The following is an 18,670-nucleotide window of genomic DNA, read 5'->3' as shown; positions in this document are numbered from 1 at the left end:
ACCCTGGAAGAATCCATAAGACATAGGAGCAGGAAGAGGCCATTCGGCCCATTCAGTCATGGCTGTTCTTTCTCTCCCTCTCAACCCCACTCTCCTGTCTTTCCCCCGTAACCTTTGATGCCCTTGCTCATCAAGAATCTATCAAACATAAAAACCTTGCTCATCAAGAACCTTAACACTATCCATTGACTTGGCCTCCACAGCCCTGTGCGGTGATGAATTCCACAGATTCACTGCCCTCTGGCTAAAGAAATTCTTCCATTGTAAATCAATGTCCTTTTTCTTCCAAGATGGGGTGGAGGGCGAGGGGGTTGTGATTTGAGTCGGGATTTGACCAGAAGAGGGCTCTCAACCTGAAACGCCGCCAGTCCATGTTCTCCAGAGATGCCTCCTGACCTGCTGAGTTACTCCAGGACTTTTGAGTCCTTTTGAGCATCTACAGTTCTGTGAAACATCGAAAAACGATGTGGATTGAGACAGTGTTGAGCCGACAAAGTGAAAACAGGTTGACTGAACAGTCCCATCATCTGCCTGCCGCTGTACGTGGCAGCAGCTCCCCCCTCCCCCCCTCCCCACGCCGGGTCTCCTAAGGTTCTCGGCGCCCCCCTCCCCCCCCCCCCCCCCCCCGCTGGGTCCCCCTTTGTTCTCAGCGGCCTTCTTCTGCTCTCCAACGGCCCCTCTCCCTCTCCAATGGCCCTATCCCTCTCTGAATGGCCCTCCTCCCTCTCCAATGGGCCCCCTCGCTATTTGGCGCCCCCCTCTCCCTGCTCTCCAATGGCCCTCTCCCTCTCCAATGGCCCTCTCCCTCTCCAATGGCCCTCCCCCTCTCTGACATCTCTCCCTCTCCAATGGCCCACTATCTCCTCCTTCTCCAATGGCCCCACTCTCTCTCCAATGGCCCTCCTCGCTCTCGCACTTGGTTTTATCCCCAAAGTTGCAATAGATAATAAGCCGGCTCATATCAGGAATGTTTACATTTCCCTAAGTAACTTTTGTTGGTTCATTCTGGACATTGGAACACAAAACATGGTTGGCCACTGAGTTGCCCTGAGGGATATTTCCATGTAGGAGGCGCTGTGTTTAGTTATGTTGTTGATGCACAGGTCCAGTGTGGTCTATAGTATTTGGTCAATGTGGGATAGGGCCATTGGTGCATGTCATGTGAGAAAATAAATGAATAATCAGTGAGGTTACATCAGATTACTAACATTTATTAATGAGCACAGTTCACAATAAAGTAGATTACATAGTATATTATCAACATCTTATAGAATCAGGCTGCATTTTGTTTCTGCTTAACGGTATGAAAATTCACATGTCAATTTTTGGAAAAAAATTGTTAAGACACAACGGGAAAGAAATTGTTCTTTGTAGCAAAATTGGAAAAATATTTAAAGTTTCAATTTACATCAGTGAAAGTTACAGGACTAACATTTAGATTAGCTTGGTTTAGTTTAGTTTAGTTTCGCGAAACAGGCCCTTCGGCCCACCGAGTCCGTGCCGACCAGTGATCTCCGTGCACTAGCACTATCCTAAACACTAGGGACAATTTACAATCTTTACCGAAGCCAATTAACCTACAAACCTGCACATCTTTGGAGTGTGGGAGGAGGCAGAGCATTTGGAGAAAACCCACGAGGTCATAGAAACATAGAAACATAGAATGTCCAGACTGTATTTCCATCAGCAACCGCAGTCAGTTTCTATTTCAATTTCAATTTCAATTCAGCCCATCAGGTCACTACTGCTAAGAAAGAAAGAGTGGAGCCAAAGGAGGGAGGGATGTTGGGTGGAATGGGGCCAGGAACTGGGGGGAGGGGGGGGGGGGGGCAGAGAGTTCCAGAGATGGACAGGTCTCTGTGTGCAAACAGTTCTCCTCATCTCGGGTTTGGAGGGTTTCCCCTTGGAAATAAGCTGTGACTGTTGTCCTGGACCTGGGAAGACCAGAACATCGGAAACAGGGACCCTGGATCTGCAGGTTACCAACCCCATAAGAATTTATCTCCGCAGATAAGGGGCGCCGTTGAGCTTCCAGCTTTATTGTTGCTCCAGACACCAGCACAGTCAGTCTCTCATGTCCAAAATATCACTTTCAATTTGAGCGGGGCATAGAACCCATCAGGGACACTACACTACAAAAAGAAAGAGTGGAACAAATGAAAGGGATGTTGGGTGGATGGGATTTTCACGTAGGTGGGGGGGTGGACGAGTGTGCTGGAGATTGCTGGTAGGGCCAGTGGGCAAGGGACAGAATGAATGATCCTGACTACAGGCTCTGGGCTTTGGAAATAAGGGGGTGTGTGAGAGGACCTGGGAAGATCAGAAGGAGGGAGAGAGGGACCGAGGAGTTGCAGGTTACCAATTTCATCCAATTTATCTCCGCAGATATTGCTGCGCCGTTGAGTTCTTCCAGCATTTAGTGTTGGCATACGGGGTGCAGTGCTGGTGTTGCACAGACTCGGAGGGGGGCATAGAACGAACCAAGGGACACACACACAAATGAAGACAATGTTTCCGCAGCGCAGGATCTCTAAACGTAACTAAGTGAGGTTGTTGAATGGTTGAAGCAGTTTGTAAAAATCCACAGCGCAGGGGCTGAGTTCGATCCTGACTACAGGCGTTGCTTGTCTGTACGGATTTTGACTTCTGGGATCTCCGCTTTCCTCCCACGTTCCAAAGGCGTACAGGTTTGTAGGCCAATTGACTTTGGTAAAATTGTAAATTGTCCCCAGTGTGTGTAGGGTAGTGTTGGCATACGGGGATTGCTGGTCTGCACAGACTCGGTGGGCCGAAGGGCCTGTTTCCGCGCTGTATCTCTAAACTAAACTAAGTGAGAATTGTTGAATGGTTGAAGCAAGGTTTGTAAAAATCCATTACCAAGTATGAGTTGCGTTCCATGAAAAACTAAATGGAATCAGCTTGGAGCAGCAATCAGGCACAGTGTTTGCACAAAGGCCTGGAATGTGGCTATCAGGGGCTCAGTGATAATTACTGTGTGACTGTGTACGTGCGTTGTGTGTGATCCAGCCCCATTCACAGACTATGTCCCTGCTCAGTGAGAATGCCGCAAATAAGCGGGCGATACAATGGCGCTGCGGTAGAGACGCTGCCTTTTACAGCACCAGAGAACCGGGTTCGATCCTGACTACGGCTGCTCTCTGTACGGAGTTTGCACGTTCTCCCCGTGACCCCGTGGGTTTTCTCCGGGTGCTCCGGGTTTCCTCCCACGCTCCAAAAACGTACAGATTGTTGGGTAAAATTGTAAATTAGAAACATAGAAACATAGAAACCAGGTGCAGGAGTAGGCCACTCGGCCCTTCGAGCCTGCACTGCCATTCAATATGATCATGGCTGATCATCCAACTCAGTATACTGTACCTGCCTTCTCTCCATACCGCCTGATCTCTTTAGCCACAAGGGCCACATCTAACTCCCTCTTAAATATAGCCAATGAACTGGCCTCAACTACCTTCTGTGGCAGAATTGGCCCTTGCGTGTAGGATAGTGCTCATGTACGGGGTGATCGCTGGTCATCATGGGCTCGGTGGGCCGAAGGGCCTGTTTCCACGCTGTATCTCTGAACTAAACTAAACTACAGTTTCCACAAGGTCCAGCGTACCCTTATATTCCTCATGTGTCGACCCTCACACGAGATAATCCTATTTCGGCCACAAAACACTTTGATGCCACCTCTTGCTCTTGTGTGGATTGGAGGTGTAGAGCCAGGTGTTGCCTCGCCTGCAGTTGTAGAGGGAAGTGCCTGGGAAGGGAACAGGTAGAGGGGAAGGACAGGTGGGTGGGTGGGTGGAGAGGGATGAATGAAACAAGCAGAGTAGAGAGAGAGGCCACTGCTGAGAGGGGAAAGAGGTCAGGATGGGACTGGTGGTGGATTCGAAAACACCGACAGAGTTGTGACACGTGCACAGAACTGCGATACACTCACAATCTCAGACAGCGGCACAGAACACAAACACATAGACAAAAAACAGAACACTCACCAAAACTAGAAGCACTCACAGGACTGGAGCACACACACAGGGGAGCACAGTGGATAGAGCTGCTGCCTCACAGCGCCACAGACCTGGGTCTGATCCTGACCTCGGGTGCTGCCTGTGTGTGGAGTTTGCACATTCTCCCTGGGACCGCGTGGGTTTCCTCCAGGTGCTCCGGTTTCCACCCAAATCCCAAAAACGTGCGGGTTTGTTGGTTAATTGGCCTCTAATTGCCGCTAGTGTGGAGTGGGACAACCAGCATGAACGGGTGATCAATGGTCGGCGTGGACTCACTCAGTGGGCTGAAGGGCCTGTTTCCATGCTGTATTTCTAAACCAAACAAAACTAAACTAAACTAAACACACAGTGGACTGGGTGCATACACAGACCTCAGGCACACATACAGAACTGGAACACACACACACACAGAGCGCTGGGCACACACACAGAACTAGGGCACATTCACAGAGCTGTGACACACTCACAGACACAGGGACACATAAGAATGCAGGTACACTCACGGTTTTTACACTCACAGGTCTGTGACGCATTCAAAAATCTAGAATAAATCTTGTAAAAATGATTCAAACTCAAAGCACTGGGAGATATTCACAGATCTGTGGCACGCAGACCCGGGACACACACACACAGAACTGTGGCCCACACATAGAGCTCGGACACACACACCTAGAGCTGGATTACACTTATAAACCTGGCACAGAGCAGGTAATGATGAATTAGAGCACAAGAGGGAGATTTATAATGTGATTGAATCAGAACAATCTTACTCTTAAGATAGATACAAATTGCTGGGTTAACGCAGCAGGTCAAGCATCATCTCGAGAGAAAAGGAATAGGTGACGTTTCGGGACAGGACGCTTCTTCAGCAAGGAGAAGGGTTCCGAACCGAAACGTTAACTATTCCTTTCCTCCAGAGATGCTGCCTGACCCGCTGAGTCTCTCCAGCATTTTGTGTCGATCTTCGGTATAAACCAGCATCTGCAGTTCCTTCCTGCGCAATCTTGCTCTGATCTTTTGCAACACCAAGGAGCTGATTGCAGGCTTCAGGAAGGGAAAGCCGGGGGTCCCTGATTCTGTCTTCATTGATGAGACAGGCAGTGGAGAGAATCAACCAAGCTTCAAGTTCCTGGGTGTGCATATTCCTGTTGCTTCCAAGATGCTGCCCAACCCTACTAGTCACAGAAGCAGAGCTACAATCACATATTACAATCGCTCCACACTCTTAAATCTCTGCTCCTACAGACTCAATTGTAGTCGTGAATTGTCTTTCTGTTGACTGGATAGCACGCAACAAAAGTTTTTCACTGTACCTTGGTACACGTGACAATAAACTAAACTGAACTGAAGCTCATGGTGCATCATGGTGTTCAAGAAGGAACTGCAGATGCTGGAAGATCGAAGGTACACAAAATTGCTGGAGAAACTCAGCGGGTGCAGCAGCATCTATGGAGCGAAGGAAATAGGTGACCTTTCGGGCCAAAACCCTTCTTCAGACTGAAGCTCTATCCTGGGCCAAGCACACGCGATGCAAAGACAAAATAGCTCACCAATTCCTAAGAAGTTCTTTAGAAGATTGAGGAGATTTGGTACCTGGACGAATACTGTTTTACTTACAGTTGGAGAGCAGACTGGCTGGTTGCATCGTGGTGTATATAGTTTGCTCTTATTTCACGACTACCATCGGGATGAAGGTCCAGGAGCCTGAACTCTGTGGCCACCAGCTTTCTTCCCAACAACCATTAGACACAACACCAAACATTGCCTTGGCAACTACGATCTTCTGTGGACGGTGGCTTTTGTTCCATTATCGACTTATGGTTACCCAGTATTGCTGTTATAAACTTACTCTATTCATCATTATTTAGGTTAGTCTAGTGGTTTAGTTTTGTTTCATTTATGAGTCCGAGTGTAGGAGGGAGATTAATACTCTGATCGAGAGGTGCCAGAATTACGAATTACTCTCAATATGGACACGGAATGCTGGAGTAACTCAGCTAGAGTAACTCAGCGGGTCAGGCAGCATCTCTGGAGAAAAGTAATAAGTGACATTTCGGGTCAGAACCCTTCTTAAGTCTGAAGTTTAGTTTAGTTTAGTTTAGTTTAGAAATGCAGCATGGAAACAGTTCCTTCAGCCCACTGAGTCCACACTGACCATCGGTCACCAGTACACACTGGTTCTATGTTATCACCGTTTCTTATCCACTTCCAACACACTAGGGCCAATTTGCAGAGGCCAATTAACCTACAAGCCTGTGTCTTTATTTTTGGTGCGGGAAAGAACTGCAGATAGAAACATAGAAACATAGGTGCAGGAGTGGGCCATTCGGCCCTTCGAGCCTGCACCACCATTCAATATGATCACGGCTGATCATCCATCTCAGTATCCCGTACCTGCTTTCTCTCCATACCCCCTGATCCCTTTAGCCACAAGGGCCACATCTAACTCCCTCTTAAATATAGCCAACGAACTGGCCTCAACTACCCTCTGTGGCAGAGAATTCCACAGATTCACCACTCTCTGTGTAAAATATGATTTTCTCATCTCGGTCCTAAAAGACTTCCCTCTTATCCTTAAACTGTGACCCCCCCTGTTCTGGAGATGCTGGTTTAAATCGAAGGTTGACACAAAATGCTGGAGTAACCTCACGGGTCAGGCAGAATGGGTGGCGTTTTGGGTTGAATCTGAAGAAAGGTCACCCATTAATTCTCTCCAGAGATGCTGCCTGACCCGCTCAGCAGTTACTCCAGCATTTTGTGTCTTTATTTTGGATGACAGGTTAGCGTGCAACAAAATGTTTTCACCAAACCTCGGTACACGTGACAACAATATTAAACTTAAAATAAAACTTAAAACTAAAACAATTTAGCATTTAGAAAAATGTGGGCTGATAAATGAAAATCAGCATGGATTTATTAATGGTAGGGCGCTACAATTAGCTTGATCAATTCTTTGCTGAAGTAAATAAAAAGATTGATAAGGGCAACATAGCTGAATATAGCCGTTCAGACACAAACCCTCACATCCCATGCAGGTGAAAACTCTAATCCTCAAATTCCATTCCACCTCTCCACCATTTATATTACATTTATGTCCCTGTATTTGTATCCCTTGACTGAAATAAACCAACCCTTCCTATCTATTCTAATGAAACTTCTCGTGATTTAGCTCAGTTTGTTTTTAAGTCTCTCTACATCCAGTGTATGTAACCCTAGCTTATCTACTCTTGCCTTATGTTCCATCCCTGGCAACGACCTCATAAATCTCCTCTGCAGAATCCCCAGTGCAATCATGCCTTTCTTGTAATGGGGTGACCAGAACTGTGTGCTGTACTTACACTGTGGTCTAGTGTGTGTAGGAGAGAGTGGGCTGCAAGGGTTACAAAGATAAAGAAATCAATATAAAAAAAACTCAGTTATGTTGCCCAAGCAAAATAGGCAACCCTCTCTCTCTGCCCCTCCCCCACCTAAGTCGTTATACTAACTCGTCTTGTTGGGTCTCATTGTCCATAACCCATTTTCACCAAGACCACAGCTGCCTCCTTGATCATTGTTACCTTTTTGCATTTGTCTTTCATTCATTTGTTTTACATCTCTCTGTACATCGTCGTCTATTTCTCTCGTTTCCTTTTCCCCTGACTCTCAGTCTGAAGAAGGGTCTCGACCCAAAACGTCACCTATTCCTAGAGATGATGCCTGACCCACTGAGTTACTCCAGATTTTTGTGTCTATCTTTGGTCTATCTGCAGTTCCTTTCTGCACATTATTGAATCCTGTTTACAGGGCACCCTTGGATCTCATGAGCAAATGTCTTTTTGCCCAGCCTGCCATGTGGAACTTACTGAAAATGCCCTTATTCCATGGAGTCGCCTCCGGTCACTGAATATTTGTCATCCAATATATCTGGATTAGCTAATACTCAGGCAAGTGGTTTTTCAGTGAATTTACCCTTGTATTTAAAAAAACTAACATAAGTTTCAGCAGAGGCAAAATGGATTAATGAAAGGAAAATCCTTTCACAAATCTGTTAGAGCTTTTTGAGATTGGAACATGCAGAATAAATCATGGAAACCTGGGAATGGCCTTTAATAATGTAGCTTAGGTGAGATTTTAAATAAAATGAAAGACGCAGAACATTGGAGATGTGAACAGGCATGAAATGAGGATTGGTTAATGGAAAAACACAGGAGCGAACAAGTTGTTTAAGTCAGAAGGGCATTGGTAGTGGAATGCAACAGTGATCAGTGGTGGGTTTCCATGTGTTCCCCATCCATATAATTTATAATAGCCATATAATAATTTGGGCTGCACAGGGGCACAGGGAGTAAAGCCACTGCTGTGGAAAAAAACGTGAGGTCAACTACTTTGGAAGGGAGAACTCGGGACAGGAGTCAGAGTGTAGGCAGGAGCATGGACAGGGGTGCTTGGACAGGGATGCATGGACAGGGTGCATGGAGAGAGAGAGAGAGAGAAAGAGAGAGGAATATACAGTAAGGGGGTCAGATAAAGGGTTGGGAATAGAGAGAGGGAACTCCAAGGCAGAACGGGAGGACGTCAGATGCCCAGGGTGGGTGAAAGTTGTTTGGTGAAAGGAAGGAGACTGTGGGGACATATGTGTGCATGCATGTGTATGCGTGTGTGTGCATGTGTGAGCATGCATGTGTATGCGTGTGTGTGTGCATGTGTGAGCATGCATGTGTATGCATGTGTGTGTGCATGTGTGTGCTTGCATGTGTGTGCGTGCATGTGTGTGCGTGCATGTGTGTGCGTGCATGTGTGTGCATGCATGTGTATGTGTGTGTGTGCATGTGTGTGTGTGCATGCATGTGTGTGTGTGCATGTGTTTGCGTGCATGTGTGTGTGACAGAAAAGGAGGGAGGAGGGGGGAGAGAGAGCGACTGTAGGTGAATGAGTTGTAGCCTCTATATTGGGACCATGTGTATTATTAAATACACCAAAGATAAGGCTGCCCTTTCCTACCTCCATTCTCCCCCCATCACCCCCCCCCCCCCCTCCCCCCCACCTCTACTTTCAGTCTAAAGAAGGGTTCCAAACCGAAGCATCACCCATTCTTTTCCTCCAGAGACGCTGCCCGACCTGTTAAGTTACTCCAGCACTTTGTGTCTATCTCCGGTGTAAACCAGCATCTGCAGTTCCTTCCTGCACCAAAGAATATCTGTGGAGTAAATACAGGAAAATTATTCAGAAAAATTGTAAAGATTTTAATTTCCTTTTGAATTCTATATATTGTCCCATTGTTTAATGAGTATTGTTTTATTAAATATGTTGACATTTTTAGATTTATGTAAGTCGCATCTAAGTCACCCTATAATTCGGGGAGGTCATACAATAATTCGCAACAATAATTCGGGGAGATCGTATTATGACATTATGGAGTAGTATGTAACCTGCTCATTTAGTATTTAATGTGGCTTTAATATTGAAATGTTCCTACCAAAGCTCCTCGTTTGAACAATTGGGAAGATCCCGGCTCTCAGGGGTTTAAAATAATTCGGGGAGATCGTATTGAAATACAGAGACCTCTTAGAGGTTTCACAGGATAGGTGTATCGATGATGATGATGATGTTTAGGGTGGCACGGTGGTGCAGCGGTAGAGTTGCTGCCTCACAGCGCCAAAAACCCAGGTTCGATCCGGACTACGGGTGCTGTCTGTACGGAGTAGGTACGTTCTCCCCGTGACCGCGTGGGTTTTCCTCCAGGTGCTCCGGTTTCCTCCCACACTCCAGCGACAGGATTGTCGGTTAATTGGCTTGGTATAATGGTAAATTGTCCCTAGTGTGTGGGATAGTGCGAATGTGCGGGGATCGCTGGCCGGCGCGGACTCGGTGGGCCGGCGGGCCCCTTTTCCACGCTGTATCTCTAAACTAAACTAAACACCTGGCTGTGTTGTCTACACACCAGGCTCAAAGTAAGAAATCCACCATGAAGGATGGAGATTAAAAGACATTTCTTCACCAAGAGATGGTGAATTTGGAATTTATTACCCGACAAGGCTGTGGGGAACGGGTCAATGAATACGTTCGAGACACAGATTAATAGATTTCTGAATAGTGAAGGAATCAAGAGGTGTGGGGGTGGTGCAGGCAAATGGTGCTGAGATTTCCCAAGATCTTATTGATCAGTAGAGCAAGTGTTGAATCTCCTGCTTCTGATTCTTGTGTGAAATATCTCAGTCCAGGGTCCATGTTCCTGCCACACTGTTTTTGCCTGATTATTATTGATGTTATTGCTCTTGGAGTTTTCTGATTCGTGAAGGCTTTCTTTGTTCACCAAGTGTGCCCTTGCACAATGTGTTCTAGCAGTGTTTGTGTGTGTATGTGTGTGAGTGTGTGTGAACTGTGTGAGTGTGCCCATGTCTTTGCTGTGTATGTGCATCTGTGTGTGTTTTCAAGCTCTGAGTGTATTTGTTGTAGCTCTGAGTGTGTGTGTATGTACTGTACATTCATGTCTGAAGCGTGTGTGTCTGTATATGTGTCCTGCTCTGTGTATATGTGTTATGTGTGTGATGGCTCTGAGTGTGTGTGTGTGTGTGTGATGGCTCTGAGTGTGTGTATATGTGTGTGTGTGTGTGTGTGTGTGTGCGGGTCTGAAGGTGTGTATGTCTACATGTCTGTGCCTTAGCTCTGTGTGTGTGTGTATATGTGTGTGTGCACTCATGTCTGAAGCGTGTGTGTCTGTATATGTGTCCTACTCTGTGTATTGTGTGTGTGATGGCTCAGAGTGTGTGTGTGTGTGTGTGTGTGCAGGTCTGAAGGTGTGTATGTCTACATGTTTGTGCCTTAGCTCTGTGTTTGTTTATATGCATGTCTGAAAGGTGTGTGTTCTACATGTGTGTGTCCTAGCTGTGTGTGTGTTCAGGCATGTCTGAAGTTGTGTGCCTGTATGTGTGTCCCACAGTGTGTGTGTGTGTGTGTGTGTGTGTGTGTGTGTGTGTGTGTGTGTGTGTGTGTGTGTGTGTGTGTGTGTGTGTGTGTGTGTGTGTGTGTGTGTGTGTGTGTGTGTGTGTGTGTGTGTGTGTATGTGCGTGTGTGTGTGTGATGGGTCTGAGAGTGTGTGTGTGTGTGTGTGTGTGAACTGTCTTTGACTGAATGTGTGTGTGTCCTAGCTCTCTATACATGTCCAAGCTCTGTGTTACGGCTCTGTCTGTGCTGGGATCAGTGCATCTGCTGACTCAGTGTTGGTCTTCATTGGTGAGGGTGTCCTTGATGACTCAATGTATTTCATGTTCTTGTTTAGTGAGTGTGATCTTGTTCACTTGGAAGCCTGGCTCAGTTTGTCTCTCCCAATGTGATTTTTAATCAGTATGCCGTGCCTCAATATGTTTCCCAACTTATATTCTTGTTTTGTGTAAGTGCCTTTGTGTTCAGTTCATTCAATTAATTCATTGTTATGTCATTTATGTCCCAAACCAGTGCATTCTTACTTAGTGAGTGCAACAGTGTTGGATGAATGTGAGTGTGTGTTCAGACTAAATGTATCCCTGATCACTGTGTATCCCGTACATCAGTAACTAATATTGTTCACCAAATCTGTTTACCTCAAGTTATCTCATCCAAGATTCCCAATTTAGTGCCCATAGCTGGATGAGTCTATGCCAAATCAGTGTGCCTTATCTGATTATGAACGCCTTCAATGATTTAGATGTTCTTGGACCGTGGTGGCTTCCATTCTCCATGTCCACATTCCAAAGCCCAAACTTGTTCTTGCCCAATGTATGTGTGTTGTATGTTGTGTGTTACAAGGTGGTGGGTGAGCTCAAGCTAATTTTTGTATTCATGGGATGAGGGTATTGATGGAATGGTCTTGTTCAAAATCCATTCTTCACACCCCTCGAGGAGGTGGTGAGGAGCCATCTCCCGAACCACAGCAAGACGTAATGTAAGGATAGTTACATAGAAACATAGAAAACAGGTACAGGAGGAGGCCATTCGGCCCTTCGAACCAACACTGCCATTCATTGTGACCATGGCTGATCGTCCCCTATCAATAACCCGTATCTCCCCATATCCCTTGACTCCACTAGCCCCTATAGAAACATAGAATGTGTTGCTCAAGACTGCAACGCAGCATGTTCTTGCAGCAATAACGTACCGGTCAGTGATCGCTTTTCAAATCTGCACGAAGATAGACACAAAAAGCTGGAGTAACTCAGCGGGACAGGCGGCATCTCTGGAGAGAAGGAATGGGTGATGTTTCGAGGTGAGACCCTTCTTTCAAATCAGCACTTTTTTGCATCTCAGAGGTCCTGTTGTTCCATGTCCCTGCACCCCTCGTCTTCCTGGTTCGGAGTTGTTGAGAGAGCCTGGGGAAGATGCAGCACTCCTCGGTGTAATATGTTTTACTTTATTCACATCTAGGTGAGAGCAGTGGAATGTTTGGCCTGAATGAGGGCACAGTTAATCAGAGCCCACTCACAGCAAAATGTGCAGGAAGGAACTGCAGATGCTGGTTTAAACCGAAGATAAGACTCAAAATGATGGGAGTATCTCAGCGGGTCAGGCAGCATCTCTGGAGAAATAAAGGGAATAGGTGACTTTTCGGGTCAAGCCCCTTCTTCCGACTGAGAGTCGGGGGAATGGGAAATGGGAGATATAGACGCTACATGGAACAGATGAATGCAAAAAGCAACGATGGTCAAGGAAAGGTGGGGCCCACAATGTATTAAACCATATCCACTAAATGAAGAAACAGTGAATTGTGCTCAGCAGGTTTGACCCAGGGACGCACCACGTTTCATCCAGTGTTTCGTCGCTCGGTATGTGAGCCCAAATAGCCCAGATAAAGGGTATTAGATAAAGGAATTGCTTTCTCTAGAGGTGCCAAGCTGAGGAGAGAAAGCTAGTTGTAGTGGGAACTTGAATTGCTTTCCTAGAGTGCCAAAGGCAATAAACGTACCGGTCAGTGAAAAAAGCGTAGACCCATCTCTGGACAAGGAATGGGTGAATATTCTTAAAATTTTTGCAATGGGAAACATAGTGTTTGGCCTGAATGAGGGCACAGTTAGAACCCACTCACTCAGGAACCAGACCAGAGGTTCCCTCAAAATGGGGGAAATGTCAGACATCCTCTGGAGAAATAAAGGGAATAGGAATTTTCCTCGAGCCCCTTCTTCCGACTTTGGGAAAATTATCCACACTACAAGGCAGGATGAAATCCTTTGCTTGCACATTGGTCAAGGACAGGTGGGGCCCCCCCCCCCCCCCCCCCACTAAATGAAGGAAACAGTGAATTGTGCCCCTCCCAGGGACGCACCACGTTTCCCCCCCCCCTAGAGTGCCCCCCCTCCCCCCCCCCCCCCCCCCTCCCCTCCTTCCACCCCCCCCCCCCCCCTTTTAAGGGGAAGGGTTTAAAGGTAAAAGGGGGAAAGTTTAAAGGAATCCTCAGGGCAAGTTTTCTTTACACATAAGAGTGCTTGGTGCCTGGATCTTGCTGCTAGGGATGGTGGTGGAAGCAGATTACATTGCACATGGAGTGGGGGGGGATATGGAAGACGTGCAGGGAGAGGTGAGTTTAACTTGGCATCACGCTGGGCATGAACAGTGTGGGCCGAAGGACCTGTCGCTGCGCTGCATGTTCTAAATGCAACCTGACCATCAGGGCTACTGAGTCAGTTCAGTGTGCATCCACCTAGTCATCCTCCCTTCCACAAGTCGCCCACAGACTACCCTAGCCCAGTGAGTTCCTGTCTGCGAGGCACATCTGTCTGGGCCGAGACTCCTCGCATTGCTGAATTCACTTTCTGCACCCTTCTCTCTGTATTTGTAGCCAGCATTGTGTCAGCTGCCCGACCAGTTGTCATTTCGCTTAAGGCTTCCAATAGTTTAAAAAAAATACACATATATAGACGTTGGAGAAGCGAGCAACGGAGCACACGGGCGGATGTTAAAGGGAAGCGCGTTGCAATATAGCCCACACTCTGCAGGACAAACACCAGTGTTAACCACAGATCCTCTAGCGGTGACTTTAACCGAGGGAAGCGGCAATGTGCATGACATCACCGCATACCAAGTGCATTAGTGTGCGACACTTCCGTTTTGCAATTTCCTCTTTGACCAACTTCTTCTATAATATTTGTCAAATAATATCCGATCCCGACACACTCCGCTCAGTTTGAAAGCGGCGGCCAATGCAAGGTGTGATCATGAGTTGGTCGCATATTTCTGGGTGCATTTCCCTACAAGTCCGGCTCCGCGGTTGTGATTCGTAATTTGGAAAGCAATTCTTTACATTTGTGTTTAAATGTAGCAGTCGTAAATGTTTTTTTTTTAAATTTTGCAAAAAGACACCAGACCGCGTCTTAATGCGCAGGTTGTAATTGGACACCCGTTAGTTTCTGTGGAACTGTTACACAGTGTAATTCACACAGTTGAATGTAAAATAAAAATCTTTTTTTCCTCCCAGCCCCCGCCTGCAGTGAGTTGGGAAATGTGTAGGAAGGAACGGCAGATGTTGGTTTACAACGCAGATTTACTCAAAATACTGGAGTAACTCAGCGGGGACAGGCGGCGACTCTGGAGAGAAGGGATGGGTGGCGTGGTTTGCCGCCCGAGTGAAGGAGGGCGAATTTGTTCTTGTGCCTGGACCGGCCCGGGTCACCGATCGGGCACCTCTGCCGGCGAGTACATCAAATGTACATACAATGGCCAGCGGGTGAAGGCAGGGCCGTTGAAGGCAGCGGATGGGCCGTTTGCCGGGGCCGGGTTTGGATGTGGGGCGGGCTGTTGAGAGAACAGAGTTAAAGGGTATAAGTTAAAGGTGTAAGAAGGAACTGCAGGTGCTGGTTTAAACCGAAGATAAGACACAAAAAGCTGGAGTAATTCAGCGGGTGAGGCAGCATCTCTGGAGAAAGATGGAGACATCTCCAGAGATGCTGTCTGACCCGCTGAGTTACTCCAGCTTTTTTTTTGTAATATCCATCTAAGTGTGGAGGGAAAAGAGACACCAAAAAGCTGGAGCAACTCAGCGGGACAGGCAGCGTCTCTGGAGAGAAGGAATGGGTGACGTTTCGGGTCGAGAACCCACAGACCCTTCTTTACTGCAGGGAAGTGGCGCCGAGGTGGGAGGTGAGTCCCAGTATTGTTCGATGGGTGAGCAGTAACGAGGGGCCGAATGGCTCGCTCAGTACCCTGTGTTCCGCGCCATCGAAGTCACTGCCTCAAAAAGGCAGCCAGTATCTTCAGAGACCCACACACCACCCCGGCCACAATCTCATTTCACTCCTGACATCGTGATGAAGCATGGAAACTGTAACGTCCAGGTGCAGGGTCAGCTTCTTCCCTGCAGCCATCAGCTCCGGTCTATATAGACTTGGAGGCATTTATTTTTTGACTGACAATAGACAACGAGACAATAGGTGCAGGAGTAGGCCATTCGATCCTTCGAGCCAGCACCACCATTCTATGTGATCATGGCTGATCATCCCCAATCAGTAGCCCGTTCGACTGCTTTTGTTTGTTTATTGCCTGTTTTTTATATAAATACTAATAATAATATAATAAACTTTATTTGGGACTAAATGTCCAGACAAGGGACATTACATAAAAATACATTGCATATTAAATACATCATAAAATACATCTAACATCTTAGTATATCGCTTATAAAAGCATCATGTTATATATTAAAAACAACAATACATGAATTAAAATCCAGAATAAAAAAAGAATGATCAATGTCCTACAACGAGACAGTGATACCAGTGTCTCCACAACTGGGGTTCATAGCATGTAGAGCGAAACCCTATGTTTGAGAAAACCACATGATTACATAATGAACTGTTTTTTGTTTATAGTGGGTTTTAGTGAGTACCATGTTTACACATCTGCCGTGCTGCTACAAGTAAGAATTTCATTGTTCCGTTTTGGTACATAAGACAATAAAAGGCCTGCTGAGTTACTCCAGCATTTTGTGTCTATTCCCCATGTAAACCAGCAGCCACAGTGCCTTCCAGCACATGTTTACATATCCATTGTGCTGCTGCAGGCAAGAGTTTCGTTATTGCGTTTCGGGACAGATGGCAATAGAGTTTTGTGTCTCTCTTGGGTATAAACCAGCATCTGCAGTTCCTTCTTACACACGAGGCATCGAGTCATACAGCGTGGAAACAGACCATTGGGCCGAACTTGTCCACACAATAGACAATAGACAATAGGTGCAGGAGTTGGCCATTCGGCCCTTCGAGCCAGCACCGCCATTCAATGTGATCATGGCTGATCATCCCCAATCAGTACCCCATTCCTGCCTTTTCCCCATATCCCCTGACTCCACTATCTTTAAGAGCCCTATCTAGCTCTCTCTTGAAAGTATCCAGAGAACCGGCCTCCACCCGAGGCAGAGAATTCCACAGACTCACAACTCTCTGTGAGAAAAAGTGTTTCCTCTTCTCCGTTCTAAATGGCTTACTCCTTATTCTAAAACTGTGGCCCCTGGTTCTGGACTTCCCCAACATCGGGAATATGTTTCCTGCCTCTAGTGTGTTCCAAACCCTTAACAATCTTATTATCGTAACACCGGCCAACATGCCCCATCTACACTAGTCGCGCGTTTGGCCCAAACCTTTCCTATCCTGTCTGAAGACCCTCTACTGCAGTTGTACAGGGTCTTGGTGAGACCACACCTGGAGTATTGCGTACAGTTTTGGTCTAATCTGAGGAAAGACATTCTTGCCATAGAGGGAGTACAGAGAAGGTTCACCAGATCGATTCCTGGGATGGCAGGACTTTCATATGAAGAGAGACTGGATAGACTCGGCTTGTACACGCTAGAATTCAGAGGATTGAGGGGGGATCTTATAGAAACTTACAAAATTCTTAAGGGGTAGGACAGGCTAGATGCAGGAAGATTATTCCCGATGTTGGGGAAGTCCAGAACTAGGGGTCACAGTTTAAGGATAAGAGGGAAGTCTTTTAGGACCGAGATGAGAACATCATTTTTCACACAGAGAGTGGTGAATTTGTGGAATTCTCTGCCACAGAAGGGAGTTGAGGCCAGTTCATTGGCTATATTTAAGAGGGGGTTAGATGTGGCCCTTGTGGCTAAAGGGAGCAGGGGGTATGGAGAGAAGGCAGGGATGGGATACTGAGTTGGATGATCAGCCATGATCATATTGAATGGCGGTGCAGGCTCGAAGGGCCGAATGGCCTACTCCTGCACCTATTTTCTATGTTTCTATGTCACCCATTCCTTCTCTCCAGAGATGCTGCCTGTCCCACTGAGTTACTCCAGCTTTTTGTGTCTATATCTTCGGTTTAAACCAACACCTACAGTTCCTTCTTACACACTGTCTATATACTTGTCTTTAAGAAGGAACTGCAGATGCTGTAAAATCGAAGGTACACAAAAATGCTGGTGAAACTCAGCGGGTGCAGCAGCATCTATGGAGCGAATGAAATAGGCAACGTTGCCTATTTCGTTCGCTCCGTAGATGCTGCTGCACCCGTTGAGTTTCTCCAGCATTTCTGTGTACCTAAATACTTGTCTGACTGTTTCTTAAACGTTTGGGATAATCCCTGCCTCAAGTACCACCTCTGGCAGCTTGTTCCATACACCCACCACCCTTTCTGTGAAAAAATGTCAACTCCCTCAGATAAAACACTCTTGGCCCTTATTGGAAGCAAGGTTGGCGGCGAGGTAAATGTCAACGAGGCCGATCGCTCTAGCGACCGATTCCACAACTGGACAACATTCCTCCGGGGTAATCTGAGAAGCAGCCTTTGGTGTGGTCCCTGCTTCAATCAATCTCGGACTAAAAAAACATCCATTTCCCCGCCGACGGTAACTCGCCGCCGTTTGAACCCTGGACCAAAGATCCTACAGCGGAGGTTGCTTATAGGATCCTTGCCCTGGACAGCAGCGAAGTTACCGGGCGACATTTAGACAGAGTAAAGACACGTTGATGTTGAAGTAGTGTATTTGCATTGTCCACGGGCGATTGGGTTGGGGGATCGGGTTACGGGCCGGTAATTATCTCCTGGTTCTCTGGAGTTTGAAGGGAGGGGGAGGGGGAGGGGGGAGGCGTCCAGAGCTGTGTTTTTTTTAAACTCATTATTGAGGAAGTTGGTTCTGCAGATCATCGTTTAACTGCCCATCCCTCGCTGCCCGGCATTTAAGATCGGCCACATCAAAGGAAGGTTTCGTGTCAATCAGTGTGTGGGGGCCGGGGTCAGACAAGGGGCAGGTTAGGTAGGAACAACAAGCTTCCGTTCCAACAGGGCGTCAGTCAGTCCATCCATCCATAGGAGTTTTAAAAACAAAACATGTTTTAAAGTTGAGTTTGGTTTGGAGATACAGCGCGCAAACAGGCCCTTCGGCCCACCGTGTCCACACCGACCAGCGATCCCCGCACACTAATACTATCCTACACCCGCTAGGGACAATTTACATTTATACCAAGCCAATTGATCTACAAACCTGTACGTCCCTGGAGTGTGAGACGAAAGCGGAGAAAACAGAATGTAACTCGGGTCTCTGGCGCTGTATCAAGGCAGCAACTTTACCCCCCGAGCCACTGTGCCGCCCCAACAATCTTAAGCATCGCTGATTAAAAAAAAAAACATGAGGTGCTACACCTTGGCAGGACAAATCAAAATAGGACGTACATGGTAAATGGTAGGGAATTGAAGAATGCGGTTGAACAGAG

Source organism: Leucoraja erinacea, chromosome 25, assembly GCF_028641065.1.
Source record: "Leucoraja erinacea ecotype New England chromosome 25, Leri_hhj_1, whole genome shotgun sequence".
Lineage (NCBI taxonomy): Eukaryota > Metazoa > Chordata > Chondrichthyes > Rajiformes > Rajidae > Leucoraja > Leucoraja erinaceus.
The sequence above is the reverse complement of the archived record's forward strand: the minus strand, read 5'-3'. Positions refer to the sequence as shown.